Source organism: Cervus elaphus, chromosome 11, assembly GCF_910594005.1.
Source record: "Cervus elaphus chromosome 11, mCerEla1.1, whole genome shotgun sequence".
NCBI classification, from domain to species: domain Eukaryota; kingdom Metazoa; phylum Chordata; class Mammalia; order Artiodactyla; family Cervidae; genus Cervus; species Cervus elaphus.
Genome location: NC_057825.1, coordinates 18,899,644 through 18,918,495, shown reverse-complemented (window position 1 = coordinate 18,918,495; position 18,852 = coordinate 18,899,644). Strand labels below are relative to the sequence as shown.

Below are 18,852 nucleotides of genomic sequence, written 5' to 3'. Positions count from 1 at the left end.
ATAAATGGTCTTTTAGAAACAAATAAATAAATAAAAAGAGAGAAACTTAGAGATTAAAATGGACATAAGGACATGCCAATCCAGTGCCACATCCTTTTAAGTATCCTCAAATTCCCTGTCAGTCCAGTGGTTAGGACTCAGGCTTCCATTGCAGAGGGTATGGGTTCAATCCCTGGTTGGGGAGCTAAAGATCCCACAAGACTTGAGGGGTGGCAAAAATGAACAAACCAACTGCAAAAAAAAAAAAAAAACCCTTTTTAGACAATCAAGGAATATTGAATCTGGCCTCAGTACTAAGATGATATTAAGGGACTGTTGTTAATTTTTGTTAACAACCAGTGGCATGTAGCTGAGTTTGTGTAAGCCTTTTCCTATTTGGAATCTATACTGAAGTCTTTATGGTTGAAACCATATGATGATTGAGGTCTGCTGTAAAATACTCAAGCAAAAAGAGTGTTGGTGGGAATGTGGATGAAACAGCAGTAGCAAAATGATAATTACTGAAGCTGGGTGATAGGTATATGGTGGTTAATGTGCAATCTCTCTAGTCTTGTGTAAAGAAAAAGTCTATAAACCAGTGTTAAATTTAGAAAGAAAGAAGGAAAGCAATAATAGCCTCAGAGAAGCATTGATCTATCCACTGTTCATTTACTGAGTAGCTTTTCTGCATGTCCAAAGTGACTGGAACAATCTCTACCCTGTGTGAGTTAAAGGAAGTGAAGCACTGCAACAATGCATGCATATTCAGGAGTTCAGTGACAACACGGCAGTGACTCATTCACTTCTACATGGGTAATGGTGAAATAAATATATATATATGTATTAGTCTCAGTTCCCAGTTCCTGACATAGAGCTCCTTAGTCCCTTAGAATTTTCTGGGTGACAGGAGCATCCTTTGTTCTAATGAGGTGGCTGTTGGTGGCTCCAGGATAGCATCAAGAAGGGGGTTGATAACCAGAAAGACCCAACCATGCTTGGGAACCTTCAACCCCACCCTCATCCTCCAGAGAAGAGAAGGGGACCAAGAGTGAGTATAGGAATAAATAATCATTCCTATTAATACATGGTAAGCATCCATAAAAATCCCTAAACCGTGTGACTCAGAAAACTTCTAGGTTGGTAAGCACCTCCATGTGTTGAGGGGATGATGTACCCCAACTCCACGGAGACAGAAGCTCCCGCACTTGGGACCCTTCCAGATCTCGCCCTAGGTACCTCTTCTTCTATCTGTTCATCTGTGTCCTTTATTGTGTAATAATCACACAGGTACACATCTCTCTGAGTTCTGTGAGCTGTTAGAGCACGTTATTGAACCTGGAGAGGGGGTTGTAGGGACCTCAGCTTGTAGCAAAATCAAACAGAAGTATGGGTACCTCGCCACTGACATCTGAAGTGGGGGCAATCTTGTATATTGAGCTCTTAACCTCTGGGGTCAGTGATACCTTCAGGGAGTCAGTGTCAGAATTGCACTGCAGGACACCCACTTGGTGTCCAGTTATTGCTCAGGCACTAAGTCATGTCCGACTCTTTGTGACCACGTGCACACAGCATACCAGGCCTCCCCGCCCTTCCCTATCTCCCAGAGTTTTCTCAAACTCATATCCATTGAGTCGGTGATGCCATCCAACCATCTCATCCTCTGTCATCCCTTTCTCCTCCTGCCTTCACTCTTTCCCAGCACCACGGTCTTTTCCAGTGAGTCTGCTCTTCACATCAGGTGATCAAAGTTTTGGAGCGTCAGCATCAGTTCTTCCAACAAATATTCAGGGTTGATTTTCCAGGGAGGTGGAGAAGTTGTTGGTGGCACATTTGGTGTCAGAAGTGTTGGTGTGAGTGTGAGAAGAGGGAAGAAGTGTTTCTTATTTTAGGGATACCCACGGGAAGCCCTTGAGCAGCACCGGATTTCAGTTACCTGGGAAAGAGAGACAAGGTATAGACTGCCATACCTTCCACCAGCTGGAAGCCCATTACTGAACTGACTGCAGTAAAACGTTCCCTCTAAAGCCCTGTTTGAGAAAGAAAAAAAAAAAACTATCTGATTTCTGACTTTTAAGATATCTGTACATTCTGCTAGCTAATAAACACAAAGAGTTTTATTTAGTGTTTCAAGAACTCCTAGAAAAAGCAGAACTGGGTGGTTAGAGGTTGAACAGAGAGAGAGCAGGTGGTATTTTGGGAACCCTTCACAAAGGACCAGCCGTCAGAAGCGTGCCGAGTGGCACTTCAATATGAAAACTTGAAAAAAGGAAAGTCACTAGCACCCACGGTGGATGGGACGGCCTTGGCTAGCCTCTGCGGGTTCTGTAGAGGTGAGGAGGAAGGCAAGTTCAGGGGAAGGGGCCGGGGTGTGTGTGACCAGGTGCCTGCCCGTTTCACCCTCACCCTTCGCAAGTCACCCCATCCGGGAACCGAGGTCAGATGGCTGGTTCTCACGTCAAAGTCTGAGATCATCTGTAAATGGTTTTTCCCCCTGGTTTCCTTTCCTAGCAGAAGCAGTTCATTTGAAAAGTTTATCTTTGCAAGAGAGGTGGCTCAAAACCTAATTGTTGATTTTGCTTTGTTCTAAAAGTTTTCAAAATGAATGTTGAGAACTGGGGAGGGGACCATGTCCCGCCCCGGAGCTGCAGTTGGCAGAGGAGGAGGCTGGCTATATCAGTGGGACTCGGAGATAATCAGGATTGTGAAACCAAGGAAGAACATGGGGCAGAGGAGAGGAGGAAAGAAAGTGAAAGGGTCAGATAAGGAAGGAGGGAGGACCGATGACTTGCCACCAGCGCTTGCAGGGTGTTCCTACCAGAGCTGCCGCCAGTGCCTCCCCCACCCACCCTGCGAGAGCCTGGGCCATCCTATCCTGGTCCCGGGACCCCCACTCGATGCCCGTTTGCTGCTGTTCAGGGAAGGCTAACTCCTGATGGAGTCCTCAGCATCTCTGCTCAAGCTCCCAGGGAACTGGGCCCTGGAGGCTGAGCAGTGCAGGGTGACTGAGTGAAGAGTTGGTGTACACGGCACTTAGTCGCCGGGCTTGGAGCTAGGCCCAGGCAGGGAGTCCCTGGAAGCTTCTGGCTCTGGTTCTGGTTGTGGGACATACCTTAGAAATAGCCCTGGAACTCCCACTCCTCATCCTAGAACCAGGGGAAAGAGACACAGGAAGATGGCGGAGTGACAGCTGGGCTGATGGACAGACATATCTTAAATAACAAAGCACTCTTGTTTTCATTATTTTGTCTAGTCTCACTGGGACTTCTGTTTTCCCTTTTCACTTATGTACAGAGGCTCAAAGAAGCTTGCTCAAGGTCAATCCCAGCATCACACAGGAAACATATAGTTAACGCAGACACATACATAGACTATACACTCTAAGGGTCAAAGCCCAGCCTGTATCTCATGGAATCCTCTCCCTGGCCCGATGAGATAGATGCTACAGTCCTCGCTGTGCAGAGATAGATGCTGAGGACCAGAGAATTAGATAAGTGACCCAAGGTCATACAGCTAGCGAGGGTCCCAAGCCTGGTATCTCAGGCTACACCACCAATGCTGTGTCTACTCAATTTACATGGGAAATTTTCTCCCACACAGAGAGAACACCCCATTTAGATAACAACACAAATAATCTGTAAGAAAAGTATGTTTTGTTCTGTTCTTGTGTCAACTCCTTTGTCTGTAAAACTCTGAACAACAAAGCATTTCACAGACACCCAATCAAGTGAGGAAAACATCTCTTATCGTCATTTCAGTGACGCGTTCATGCTCCTAAGAGGAAAACTGATGTGCCAACAAAGATTGGCCTCAAGTACAGCATCTATATGAAGGAACAAATGCTTTTAGGGAAAAAAAGGCTTTGTAAGCAGAATACAAAATTCTCTGTCCACTGTGATTACCAACGAGTATAAAAACACTGCATATAGACAAAAGCTGGAAGGGAAATGTGAAAATTAAGTCAGTCCTGTGGCCAAGGGGCGGTTTATTTTTCTTTCTTAAAAAAAAAATGTGTTTAATGTTTTTATCATATGTGCCATAACAAAAGACTTTGCCATCGTGCAAAGAAATTCATAATGTGAAATACAAAAGCCCTTCACACCATCGTTTAACTCAAGATGCAGCTGCTGGAGTCCCTGGGAGTATTGCTGTTTGACTGACCACATTTGACCTTGACCAGTCCTAGTAATGGTCACCATAGAGACAGACAGGAAGAGAGGGGTGAGGGAGAAGCCTTGTCACTGGGCAGTTCTGCTGATTGCTTGTTACTGTAACTTTTTTTTTTTAAAGTATTTCTCACTCTCTCTCTCTTTTTTTTTTTTTTTTTGCAGTGAAGTAAGTCAGAAAGAGAAAAGCAAATATCATGTATTAACACATACTGTAAAACGTTTTGAATGCTGACTGTCCCCTACATCTTTATTTGTGTAGGGCCTCCTCTTGAGAGTAGAATCAATTAAATTCTGCAGTTCACAGAGTCCCTTCTAAGTACTGAACCCAGGAGCTCACGCCCAACTCAGTCCTTGGCAGTTTTTGAAGCCTGTGGAGGGTGAAGTCACACGATCTTCTTAGATCCCCTCCTCCGACAGCCTTCCCCTTTTGCCCCCAAAAAGGAAAGGCCTCCAGAATTAGAGGCCTTCTCTGCCTGTTGTCCAGTGCACCGAGAAACCAGACAATGTCAGGCACATTATCGGCACTCATTATATATTTATCCAACAAATTTCGATTTCCTGTCTCAAAACTACCACCCGCTGATGGCTGTATGACCTTGGGGACATCTCCCGGACCCCACTGGGCATCACTCATTACAGCTAGATGATGGGGTTGTGGGGGGCAGGCTGGGACCTTATCTTTGTATTTCCAAGCCTGAAAGGATGAATCACTTGTTCCAGGGACTCAGCTGAGGCCCGCTGAATTGACTCAACTTGACTCATCCTTGGAGGAGGCTCAGCTCCTTGGTGGGCTTCTATGACGCTCTCCCACCCGCTCAGCCCCTTTCAGGTTACACAGGGCCTGTTCAAAGAAGCCATTGTAGGAGCTTCACCGTGAATCCAAATTGCTCTGGCTGCACCCCTTTCCCTTGTTCCTGTGTTTGTTCTCAGAAATTGCCTCCCAAGAACAAAGAGAGAGCTGCCTCAGGGGCCCAAGGGAGAGCAGTCCTCCGAGGACATGGTCAGGGGACAGCTGGCCATCTGGAAGCCTCTTTCAGAGGGAGATGTTGATGATCAACTCTGAGCTCTCTCTGTCTCTTAGAAGACAAACAGAAAATTTCAGACCCAAACTGCTCCAAAATTTAAAAACAACAGAGCCCAGAATGTACCTCCTCAGTTGTCTCCTCATCCTGCTGAGTAATTCTCCAGGCATTTTTTTCCCCTCTATGCTCCCTCCACCCCTGCTAGATGCAGATAACTATTAGGAAATACGGTCTGTATGTTATATTCTTATCCCTGGACTGTATCACCAGCTTCCGGAGAATAGGGACTGTGGTTTACTTACTACATTCCTGGCACAGGATCTGGCACTTTCCAAAGAGCTAAGGCTCAGTGTTTGCTGAATATGTTGAGCATCCACAATGAACTGTGTGCTATGCAGAAAGATGGAGTGGGTGGATGGATAGGAGGAAGAGTGGGTGGGTAGGTGGGTGAATGGATGGATGGGTGGATGGATGGATGAGTGAGTGGGTGGATGGATGGGTGAATGGATGGATGATGAATGGATAGATAGGTAGACGGGTAGTAAGACTATTTCAGGAAACAGATGTACAGATTAGGAAATTGAAGGAGAGCTTACTTGAGAACTATTTACAAAGTAATGGGCAAGGGATTAGGGCAATCAACAAGAGATGGATGCAGTTCCAAGGCAAAGGGGAAGAATGATTATCAGAACCTAGACAGAGTAGCTGACAGGAGAGAAAGATGTGGCTTTCAGTAGAGGGAAGTAGCCAAACAAGGGAGCAAAGAACAGACCTTGATTTCAGCTCCTCCTGGTAAGTTCTGGGTTGGATTGTTCAGCCGCTAAGTCGTATCCAACTCTTTGCAACCCCATTAACCACAACACACCAGGCTTCCCTGTCCATCACCATCTCCTAGAGCTTGCTCAGACTCATGTCCATCGAGTCAGTTATGCCATCCAACCATCTCATCCTCTGTCGCCCCCTTCTCCTCCTGCCCTCAATCTTTCCCAGCATCAGGATCTTTTCCAATGAGTGGGCTCTTTGTATCAGGTGGCCACAGGATTGGAGCCTCAGCTTCAGCGTTATGGGTTGAATCATGTCCTCCTAAAAGATATGTTGAAATCCTATACCCCAGCACCTCAGGATGTGACTTTAATTGGAAATAAGGTCTTTGCAGATGTAATTAATTAAATGAGGTCCTACTGGACTAGGATGAGTCCTTAATCCACTATGATGGGTGTCTTTATAAGACAGAAGAATGTCGTGTCAAGACAGACACACAGGGAAAAGATGGCCATGTGAAAACAAAGGCAGAGATTGGAATGATGAATCTATAATCCAGGGAACATCTAGTGGAGGGAGAAAAAAATAAAAAAGGCCTGGAGATCACTTAGCAACATCCCTGGGGAGGCCAGTCTAATTCAGAAATGAGGAAGTTTAGGTTTGGAAGGAGTACCTATCCAAGGTGCCCCAGGCAGTGGGTGGAAGTGCCAGAACCAGAAACTCCATTGGCACCATCTACAGCTCATTGTTCCCCAGTGTGGCACCCCCAACCCATGACGAGTATGGGAGATGGAATGTTCTCTCTCATACCATGCCACAGGCATGCCGGGTACAAGCAAGGTTGGGCCCCAAGAGGCTACCAGCCACAGCATGCACTTGGCCTCCCAGACTTCTGGTGCCCCCATAGATGTGACTGGTAGGGAGGAGGGCCTTCCATAAACGCCTCTCCAGAGCTATGCAGGCATCCATCCCAGGCTTCCTTGGGGCAAGAAAAATAGCCCTCCCATCAGCATCTCCAGTCACTGTGGATGTGGCAGAGGAGGAAATCCTGTGTGTATTTTACACTCTCAGCACATCTCAGTTTGAGTCAGCCACATCTCGAGTGCTCATGAGGTTGTGCTGTGTGCTATGCGGCACTCAGGTGCTTCAGTCATGTCCAACTCTCTGCAATCCCATGGACTGTAGCCCACCAGGTTCCTCCTCCCGAGGGATTTTCCCAGCAAGAATACCCGAGTGGGTTGCCATGACCTCCTCCAAGGGATCTTCCCAGACCAGGGACTGAACCCATGTCTCCTGGCGTGCAGGTGGATTCGTCACCTGCTGAGCCATCAGGAAACCCATTCATGAGATTAGCAGCTACCATGTTGGATATTGAGTCTACACCTATTTCAGAAATAAAGGCTCAAAAAAGGCAGGCAACTTTTCTCAAAGTCACACAGCTAGCATTCCGGTAGAGCAAAGATTTGCATTTTGCCTGTCTGACACCCAACCTGGGCACAGCCCACAGCCTCCCACAACTAGGATGCCCAAAAGTCAACATCTGAGACCAGTGCCAAGAGGTGCTCATTGAGCTCCAGTTAAAAAGATGGCTCCTGTATTGGGGTAGGAGTAGAGACGAATGAACCAGGGGCAGGAAAGTACAGTTACAACCTTGGACTGCCGGGGAGGACTCATGTGACAGTAGCCAAGGAGGCTCTAAGGGCTGAAGCTGTCATCCGGAGACCACTCACACAGGCAAGGCCTTCTCACCAGCTCTGCCCAACTGTCAGCCTCCATCTGCCCCTTCCTTGTATCTCTGCAAACCCCACCAGGGGCAGGGCCCAGCACTTTCCAGAAAAGCCAGGAGCACACAGCTTCTAATCCTTCAATATTTGCTTTCTCTGCAGACCAATAAGCCTGCAGCCTGAAAAGAATGCTGATGGGATCGATGGTGTCTGAGGGTGACTTTGAACAAGAACCGGAGCTGGCCTGAAGCAGCACACTCATGACGGTGAGGTCAGCAGGAGACTTGGGAGAGGAATCAATGCCCTGCAGGTGGACTGTGTGCAAACTGACCCCACGATCAAGCCGATGACGGGAGGCCTCGGAATTGGACTTTGGAAGATGCCTGGAAGGAGTTTTGGTGCTTCTAACTAATTTTTTTTTTCAAACTAAAAATTATGCTTATGCAGTGGAAATCTGTTCAACCAGCCATGCGGGACTTCCCTGGTGGCTCATGGGTAAAGAATCCTCCTGCCAATGCAGGAGACGTGGGTTCAATCCCTGGTCCAGGAAGATCCCATATGCTGCAGAGCAAGTGAGCCTGTGCACCAAAGCTATTGAACCTGTGCTCTAGAGCCTGAGAGCCGAAACTACTGAAGCCCATGCACCTAGAGGCCATGCTCTTAAACAAAAAAAGGCACTGCAGTGAGAAGCCTGCACACCACAACTGGGGAGTAGCCCCTACTTGCCAAAATTAGAGAAAAAGCCTGCATAGCAATGAAGACCCAGTACAGTAAAAAAAATAAATAAATAAAATTATTTTTAAAAGAAAGAAGGAAAGAAAAACAAGTCATGGGTTCCACTTACTTTCTGAGCTTCAGATAAGATCCTGATTGCTTCATCCTGAGTATCCTTTCATCGCCCATTTCATTCCTGAATAAACAAGGAGCTGTGTCAGTTCTCAAGGGCTTGCTTTGCACAAGTGAGCTGAGGGACTGGGACCCAACACTAGGAAATGTGGAGAGCTGAGTTCTAGTCTTGCTGCTGCCATTAATTGGAAGCTCTCAAACGTCACATTAACTAGTCTGAGTTCGGTGTCCTCATCTATAAAATGGATCTAGACTGTGTGGTGTCTATGACATCCCCACTAGATAGTAATGGAAGTATATGAGGATTGCCACGAAGATAAATATCTTGCATATAGAAAGAGCTCAATTAATGACAAGTTACTGTAACACATAACTCATAGATCTCTCTGTAAATATAAAATCTGTGTATGCCTCTCATGTACTCACTCCTACCTCCCTTTCAGCCCCATCTCTCATCTCTCTGCTCTGTATTTGATTGAAACCCTCGGTTATGTTCTCCCCACCCTTTAAATGCTGGGTGGGGGGTGGCTGAGGGCAGCAGGCTGGCTAGAAGTGAGGGTAGAGGAGGCAAGGACCAGGACCAGGGGCTTGATGCTACACGCCCAGGGGCTTGGTTTATCCTAGGGGATGGAGAGCTGTAGAGAGGTTTAAATGAGGGAGCATCGTTCTCTTTTCTCTCCATTTCCCTAATCATTTCTGCCGCAGATTCTCAGTTCTCTACAGCTAGAGCCACGGCTTCTCACAGACACGACTCAAGCATTGAATAGGTCCTCACCCTGCTGCTAGCCCATCTCTAAGGATTAGCCCACAGCAGCAGCCAACTTCGCTTTCCTAAAGCAATTTTAACGCACAGTTTCCACTGCTGTGAACTCACGAATGCAGCTCTCTGATGCACTGGAATCAAACCACATTGCCCAGGAATGGTATCCAAAGTATTTAGCCAGCCAGCATGTCAGGGTCCCCTTAGCTGCCAGGCTGGATCCCTCTCCCCACCCCACTCCCAGGGCTGAGCAAGGGGTGGCTGGATAGAGGTATGGGGGAATCTGTAGAGTCCCAAAGAGGAGCTGGAGCAACAAGGGGCATTTGGGAGGCTTAGCATGTGTGCATGCTCAGTCGTGTCTGACTCTTTATGACCCCATGGACAGAGGAGTCTGGCGGGTTACTCTGGTAGCCAGACTCCTCTGTCCATGGGATTTCCCAGGCAAGAATACTGGAGTGGGTTGCCATTTCCTACTCCAGGGGATCTTCCCAACCCAGGGATCAATCTCAAGTCTTCTGTGCCTCTCACATTGGCCAGTGAATTCTTTTTTTTTTTTTTTTTTTACTTTTATTTGCATTTATTTTCTGCGGCATTTATTCCCAGGCCATAAGTTTTTGTTTCTTCAGTTTCTTCTGGGATATCTTTTTCTTCTGTGCAACCTCCTTTTCTGGTTTAGGAACAATCTGTTCTTTTTCAGTAAGGATCATCTCAATGTGGCAGGGAGAGCTCATGTAGGGGTTGATCCGACTGTCCTGCGCCGCATCTTGGGGGCTTTGTTCACTTGGATGTGCTCAATAACCAGAGAATCTACATCTAAGCCCTTAAGCTCAGCATTACTCTCTGCATTTTTGAGCATGTGTAGTGAAAATTCAGCACTTTTTTTGGGCCACCGACCCTGCGTCGAGCACATCTACCAACTCCACCATTGTAACGACGGAATGACACACATTGCTTCTTTAAAGTGACATCTTTCAGATACTTGGTGGCTTTTCGAATATGCATACCCTTTATAGCCTGGGCAGTTTCACGAGCATTCTTAAAGTGAACAAGAAGATTTGAACCTCTTGATTTGCATGATTTTGTGGGGTTTTCTGGGTCGAGTGAATAGCGCACCATTTTTAGGGGTCAGCTCAGGCCGCTTACCGGAAAAGTGGCCAGTGAATTCTTGACCGCTGCGCCACCTTGGAAGCTCGGAAGGCTTAGACACCACAACTACTTACTCCTAGGGACAGACGTGCTTCAGTAGGTCCATAACCTACACCGTTATCCTGCAGCACACACACACACTGAGATTGGCCCCATGTGACCTGCTGTAACCTCAGGGTTCCAAGGTGGAGACCTCAGAGAGAGGCTCACTGAAGCTCCTCCCAGCAACAGTGAGGGCCCTGGTCTAAGTGAAGCGGTGTTCAAGTCAGACTCAACAAAGCAGAGTTGGAAGGAACTCCTGTTTGTTGGAGATATTCTTCCTTACAAACCAGGAGAATAGGTCTTTGTTCCCCAAATTCTGGCCCATGATGAAATTCACCTTAAAAGAACTCTGGAAAGTGTCGTGGTTTTCCTGCCTGAACTTTTCTGGAAAGCTTGTCAGGAGCCTAGAATCTTGCATCAGGAACAGTAGACAAATACTTGCTATCATCAGAAACCACGGAAATGGTTACAAAGTGAAGGCAGGTGTAAAAAGGGCTTCTGATGAAGCATTGATCCCTTTAATAACTGAACCATATCCCCAACCATTAGTCAGCTACCTTGGAATCAAGGAGAATGCCAGTGAACACTTATGGTGTCTCATGTGCTTGAATCAAAGACTCAGATTGTGGCCGGGACCACATGAAGGAGAGTCTAAGTTAAACTGTCTGGAATGAATAATTTTTGCGATAAAAGATTCCTGAGATTAATATTTATTGAATACCTTCTATGTGCAGGGAGAGAGATAAACACTGCCTCTACCCTCAAGTTGGGGAAATACCAAAGCACATAGTGAACAACAAAGTACTTTTTAAAGACCCCGAGAGATGTAAAGATCTGAAAACTAAACTACATATGGGGATATAGAACCTGAAGCCTCATAACCAAAGTACTTTCAGATCTGTGATGTTTAACCTCAAGGAGAAATTTTTTTTTAAAAACACCTTAAAGCTTTTTCCATCAACAAATGTTTGGTTCTCTAATCAATCAGTCAGTTAGGTACATGCCCAACCCTGTGGATCTTGCCTATGAAACAAATGATCTGAAACTATACACCATGAAGAAGAAGGCACAGGTCTCCCTCAGGCAAAGAGCTCAATCCTATGTGCACAGACAAGACTGAAGCCATTGCCTATTGTTGTGAGATTCAAAGCTGCCTCCAGCTCATGTCTCATCCATTGTCTCGCCAGTATCTTCTCATTCAGCAGAGTTCACACTGTCCCCTGCTTTGTCCTGAAGCAGTCTTGCACCTGCTCACATACCATCAGCAGGCTCAGAGCTCAAAGCCCCATCGTCCAAGGCTTTAGATGAGTTTCTGTGACCAGGATACACCTTTCAAAAGGGCACCAAAGGGGAGTTCCAAGAGCCAAGGAAGGCAGAGAGAGGCTGTGTGCAGACTCTGAGAAAGGACCGGCAGGACAGCTGATCTGTGGGGAGCGACATCCAGCTGTGGTCCAAGACAGCAGAGCGAGGAGGGCCTGAGCCCTCCACCTCCTATGCTCCCAGACCTGGCAGGGGATACAGACATCGTCCGGACCAGAAAGGAAATATCTCAGCTGCTAAAGAAGACCTGGGCAGGGTGACTGGAACCAGAGCGTGTTGGGAGAAGTGAGAAGCTGGAGAGTGAGGCTGGCAGACGCATCATGTGCAATGCTTTCTCCTGCAGAACAGCTAAGGCCGAGTTTTCAGGGAGGGAGGGAGACCCTGCAGCGAGCGGGCAAGTCCTTCCTTTCAGAACCACAGGGAATGGACAATTCCATCTCCGTCCAAGAACAGCTAGCTGCCACGCACAGGGTTTCAGCACTGCAAGAGGCCTCAGAAGCGATGATGCTGACCATCATCACCACCATTCCGGCCGTAGCAATAGCCACACAAACCAAGCACTTACTGTAGGGCAGACGCTGCTGTGCTTTATAGGAATCAGCTCATTTAATCAACAACCACTTTACTAAAGAGGACACAGAAATGCAAAGAGGTTAAGCAAATTGCCCAGGGCCACACTGCTGGTGAATGGCAGAGCTGGGCTGGAATCCAGGTTTTTTCTGAGATCCACTCCAGACTCTATGAGTAGTCAGCTGTCTTTTGAACGCAAGCTTTGGATCATTTTTCGTAGCACAGAAACCATTCTGAATTGCCACTGAACATTTAATGATCACAAACTATTCTTGTAAATTATTTCTCTTTAATAAAATCGATCAAAGTGTGCAGTGATCAAATCTATTCCAAAGTCACAGCACGTATCCTACTGTAATGATGTGGGAACATACTCCACCATCTACATGGGCTGTAATTTTGAAATATTTGTGAGCCAATAGGGTCAGAGGGGCTATTTAAAAATCAATTTTATAGGATCATAAATCCTCTCTCTTCCTCACACAGGAAGGGGTGTGGGGGTCAATATAGAGAGCATAAAGTAGAAAAAGATGCCTTGGCGTAATCAACTCCTACATCTAATCAATATCTCTGAAATTTAGTCTTCCCGGCCTGTCTGGCCACCATTGCATTGCCTCCATTCAGCCTTCTTGGTTCTTCTGGAGTTTTCTGCAGCTACTTCCTACCTTAAGTCTTCTAAGCCATCTTTCATATCATAGGGAGAGGGATCCTTCCAGAAAATTCCATCAGTTCATTCTCTTGCTTAGAAGTATTTGATGAGGGACGTCCCTGGTGGTCCACTGGCTGAGACTCCATGATCCCAATACAAGGTGCCTGGCGTTCGATCCCTGGTCGGGGTACTAGATCACACGTGCGGCAACTAAGAGTCTGCATGCCACAACTAAAGATCCCATGTGCCACCCCAAAGACCCAACACAGCCAAATAAATAAATATTTAAAAACAAATAAATAAAAGTATCTGATGACATAGACAGGAAGTAGATGGGAGTTGCCTGGGCTGGGGGTCAGGGGAGGCAGAATGTGGAGTTGTTGTCGATTGGGCACAGAGTTTCAGTTTGGGAAGATCAGAAAGTTCTGGAGATGGACGGTGGCAGCTGGCGCACAGCGATGTGAGTGTGCTTAATGCCAATGAAACCTAAATTTCAAAATGGTTAAAATGGTCAATTTTATGTTATATAAATATGAATTATCAGAATAAAAGAAAAGAGTATCAGATGATCCCTGATGTCTCAGGATACCAGCCCCCTTCCTGAGAAAGACATTCAAGGCTTCTCAGAATGTGGTCCCTCTTCATTGGCAACCGTATCCCCCTCTCCCTTGCTGGGTCGCACATGTCCCACATCCCACCCACTCTGTTTCCCAGACACACCACAACTTCTCACGACTCCTTGCCTCTGTCTACCTTGTTCCTTCTCTCTGGAAGGAGGCACTACTTACCCCCACCCCCAAAATGGCCAAGAACATTTTAATCCTTGAGATCCATTTAAATCAGGTCAGGAGGCCTCACACCTCCACGTCTGCACCAGAAATGACCTTCTTTTCTAAGGCACAGGCCCTGCCTTTGTCCCCTCAGGCTCCCCAAAGCCTCACAGACACTCAATAAATGTTTGTTGACTATTAAATGAATAAGATTTTTGTATCCATCCTAGAGGAGCTTTACAAGTCATATATAAATGAAGTGATTCATTTCTAAAAAGTATGATGCAATCTAGAGGTAAAATAGCATCTTGGACCAGAGAGAGATCTTTGTGGATCTGGGAGGAGGTCAAGCTGGAATGGGGACAAGCCTTCCAGGTAGGGGTAATGATGACAGCAAAGCAACTCCCGCCTCTATTTTTCAAGAGAAAGAAAGATGAGACCCCTGCAGGCTCAAGCTTCTCTCAGGCTCCTAATTTCATGTACCAGCCCCCCTCCCGCAACAGTTTTTGCTTTTCTTCGCCATGTGGCCCTGAATCTCCAGTGTAATTGCAAGCAACTGGGCTATTTTGGGAGCCACCCAGCATTGAAACCTCTTCTTTTGTTGGAGGAATTCTTCACTTTATGAATCTTATGGGGGAGGGGAGGTGGAGGCATAGCCCACTTTCCTCTTTGGAAGCTGTATACTTGAGATACCAACCTCCTAGTTTGTCTTGTAGCATGACACAGCACTTAACTCAGGCCTGGCCAGACAACCCCACAATGTGATTTTGAATCTCAGGTGAGTGGCTCAAAGAAGCAGGGCCTGTGGCGAGTTCTTTCTGGGAGCAGTGGTAAAGCTGCCTTGGGATTTCTATGAGGATGAACCCAGCATCCAGGGTCCAGGGTCTGGTGCCCATGGAGTCAGTGCAGTAGGGACCGACCAAGGTCTGGGGCCCAGCTGCAGAAGCAACGGGAATCCCTCTGGCTGAGGTCTGCGGTGAAATTTTGGCCATGGTTCTGACTGCACACTGTCCCAGTGCCCGCCCATCTTGGCTGACTGGCTGGTTCCCCAGCTTTCTTCACAACTGGTAAGGAGTAACGGTCTTACATTTAAGTCAGAATCAGTTTTTGTTGTTTACGACTAAGGACTCTGATTCAGAAATTAACCTTGACCAAACTGCATCCCTGGTCTTCAGGAAGGGAAAGGGAAGCATGCATTTTCTGAGCACCTCTTGGCCTTGTGACTAAATGTGCTTTTATGTGCGGAGGCTCCAAGGACCCTGGTGGCCCCCTCATGACTCCGTCTGGGTTGGCCTGACTTCTGAGAGCAGAGGGGCTGCCAGATTCCTGCCCCCTCATCATCACATCCTGGCTGAGCTTCAGCATCAGCCCCCCAATCCCTAACCCTTCAGAGACTGCCTGTGTGGTAGCTGAAATTTTCTGTCCAAGACCCCAGACTGCCTACTTTGGCCCAGTGAGCCAAGTTCTCATTTCACCGACTTCCTGTAATTTTTTTTCATCTTACTTGATCCCGTGTTCTAAATCCGTTGGCTCAAGAGCAACAGGCTGTTGCTGCCTTTTCCCCTTTATTTCAGGAAGCTTGCTTGACAGCTGTAGCAGCTGCTGCTACCACATTCTGTTTGAACACATTTCGGCGATTCAGCTGCTATAGGACCCTTCAAAGTGGTCCTGGGCTCATCAGTCTGACTGGCACATCTCTGAGTTTCAGAACCAGGAGTAGGGAGAGCGCCGGGGATCATTAGCTCATTCACATTGATTAGAATGCTGGCCGCCTCCAGGCACTTCATGGTCCATTAAAAACAGCAAGGCAGCATCTGCTCCTTCCTTCCAGGGGTGGCTTTTGATAGAACAGGCTTTTATGTATTTTGTTTAGATACATGACGTCCCTGGGGGCTTCCCTTATAGCTCAGTCGGTAAAGAATCTGCCTGCAATTCTGGAGACCCGGGTTCAATCCCTGGGGTTGGGAAGATCCCCTGGAGAAGGAAATGGCAACCCACTCCAGTATTCTTGCCTGGAGAATCCCAGGGACAGAGGAACCTGGCAGGCTACAGTCCATGGGGTCGCAAAGTGTCGGACACAACTGAGCGACTAAACCTCCCCCCACCACCATGATGTCCTTAAATTTCTTACCTGGGTTTTAAGGAAATCCAGAAGACAAACTATTCAAATAAATCAGGGGGTTATTCATTTTCAAAAGGGATTTCCCTCTGCAACACTTCCTTCACTTGTCACCAAGTCTGTGTCCGACTCTCTGTGACCCCATGAACTGTAGCACACCAGGCTGCCCTGTCCTTCACTGTATCCCTGAGTTTCCTCACTGGGTTCTCTTAATCACCATCCTTCAGGAGCAACTGGGAGTTTGTCTATGAGCTGGACAGGATGGAGGGAAGGGGGAGACACTAGGGGTTCCCTGGGGCTTCTAGCCCCTCCCAGAGAGTCACAGGTGCCTCCAGCTGGGGTCTGGACTCTGGCCAGAGCCCGAGGCCATCCTGAGCCTCATCCTCAGTTCGCCCTGCCCTGTGGCTGATGTACACTTGTCCGTGATTCCTCCTTCCAGCGCTTATCGATTTGTCTCTTTAGTTGTCCATCTCTTGGTACCCAGTCTAGCCACCAAGTGCTCTGCTGGGCACTGGGGCTACGTGGGCAAGTTACAGAGACAAAGTTACAGAGATATAGCCCCACCTTCCTGGTGCAGGGGGTGGGGAGGTGATGTCCCATGCTTCCTGCTTGCAGAGCACAGGATGGGGGAGCTCGCATTGCTGAGAGGGGAGAGGAACCCAAGGATAGCCCCGAGAGGCAGTCATTTCTGCAGACTCAGGAGGTGACAGATGAACCAGGTGAAGATGTGAGGAAAGAGGGGATGGAAGGAGAAGAGCTCAGAAGAAGCCAAAGCACAGGTGAAGCAACAGATCAGACAGAAGAGCAACTGGGGTGGCATCACTGGGGGCCTTGTGAGTTATCTTAAGGATTTACAGTTGATTGTATTCATCTAACAAACACATATATGAGTGTGCTGTGTGCAAAGCTGCTTCAGTCATGTCTGTCTCTTCGCAGCCCTATGGACTGTAGCCCACCAGGCTTCTCTATCCTTGGGATTTGCCAGGCAAGAGTACCAGAGTGTGTTGCCATTCCCTTCTCCAGGGGACTTCCAGACCCAGGGATGGAACCTGTATTGCTTAGGTCTCCTGCATTGGCAGACAGGTTCTTTACCACTAGTGCCAGTTACATGTCACTGTTCAAAGTGCCTTCTATTATAAATTCATTGAATCCTGATAACAACCTTGGAGCTAGGTCATTATCCTGTCTTACAAGTGGGGAGAGTGAAGCTCCATGCACTTAACTAACCTCCCAGGATCCCCTATCCTGTGGGTAGCAGAGCCAGGCCATCTGGCTTCTGAATCCAACCACTACGTTGAGCTGCAGTTAAATGAAGCTGAAGGGTTTTAAGCAGGAAAGTAAAGCAGAGACCTGCATTTTTTATGAGATCAGCCCTGCCCAACAGCCCAAGGCATTAATGGAACCAGTCTCCCCAACTCACCATGCACTTGTTAAGCTGCTTGTGTGGTTGGGCTGTTATGCAGAGGGAGGTAAAGAGACTGACAAGGGTCTACCTCTACACCGTGGAGGCCGAGCCCTCCTCGGATGGTCTGCACTCCAGCCTTCTGTCCAGAACCCCCTTCTCAGGACTCAGGTCCGTCCAAAGCTGACTCCCTTTCAAAGAGGAGACGCTATGGCCTCCCTGTCCTTCCAGAGGCCTCCACCAGGACAGCGGAAGATGGGTATCCACACCATCGTTATCTGGGTGGCACCCCCCTTTTATCACGACCCCCCTCTCTCTGGAGCCTTTAGAACCCTGACGTCCTCTGCAATGGCTCTGGCCCACACTCATGTCTCCTTGCTCTCCACTCCCATAGCTCTCATTGTGAGAGCCACACAATCAGTGCTGTGTGCATTGTTCTCCGGCTGTTGTGTGTTCATTCATCCATTCAACTGTCCTGAATTGTCTGCAGATGAGTCATAATTTGGGAGATGGTTGAAGATGTGTTGCTTTATGTACCCAAACTTAAAAAAAAAAAAATCTAAACACTGTATCTACATACACACAGTGTTTATATTTTTAATATATATACATATATATAGTTGACATGAGCAACAACAGCAAAAAAAATAAGAACATAGTGAGCATTTTTGGTGGTAATTGAGGCTTCTTACTACATACCTAGACCTGCCTAAGACATATGGATTGCGCACCCTTCCATTAAAAGGCACCAGCCTCTTGGGCTTTCTGTTTTAAAATTAAACAATCTCAGATTTGTATTATTTTCACAATAAAACAAAATAGGAAGCTCAAAACTGGATCACTTGGCCCTTACTCTTCTATCTCCTCCCAGCTCAAAATGCATGCAGCTCTTAATAGCCTGCAGTCTCTCAGATCTGCCAGTTGGGCTCAACGCATTCAAGCCTCAGTACAATATTTGCAGTTTTAGCCTTTTTCCAGAAAATTGGCTTCTTCTGCCCACCACAGCCACTCTGCTCTCTGTCCTAACGCCACTTTCCCTGGGCATACAGACTCCTTGCCCTTCTTGCACTGGGTCGCGTTGTGGGGCTGGTGCTTGCCACACCTTTTACAGGAAGTCTGGTGGGCTTTAGAAAAGCCCACCACATTCACGAGTGTGCTGTCAGCATGGCAAGCTCATAATTTTTCATAGGTCTGTCGTCTCTACCTGTCAACTGATTGCCTTGCACAGACCTTCCATGGAGACCGGCTCCCAGGTCAGGCCACAGGGACAGGCCCGGGCTGGCCCTGGAGCCCCAGTGCTTCCTCTGCTGTGAATCATCTGATGAGAAAGAAGGTCAAGTGGATTTCAGAGGGGCTTTCAGGAGTAGTTCTATTCTGAAAGTAATTCTACTTTCTGAACAGTCACTTCGAAACCATTGTGGCTGGGAAGTCAGGTCGCTGAGCAGCTGAGAACTGAGAAGCCAGTGAGAACTCCCTGCCGCCCCTCTGAGCTGTCCCACCTCCCTGCTCTCCATCAGGCTCTCACCAGGCAAACGCTCTGTCTTCATTCTTCTTGGAATCCCAGCCCCAAGGGTC

The 18,852-nt window shown here is 47.5% G+C and overlaps 1 long non-coding RNA gene across 1 annotated transcript; it reads right to left on the bottom strand.

Moving 5' to 3' along the window:
* Window positions 1-1,803: 1,803 nt before the first annotated feature.
* Window positions 1,804-17,490, bottom strand: LOC122702801. The gene is made up of 3 exons (XR_006343336.1): window positions 17,296-17,490; window positions 8,498-8,563; window positions 1,804-1,912 (listed from the first exon to the last, which is right to left on the bottom strand). It is a non-coding gene; the product is annotated as an uncharacterized LOC122702801 (long non-coding RNA).
* Window positions 17,491-18,852: the final 1,362 nt, after the last annotated feature.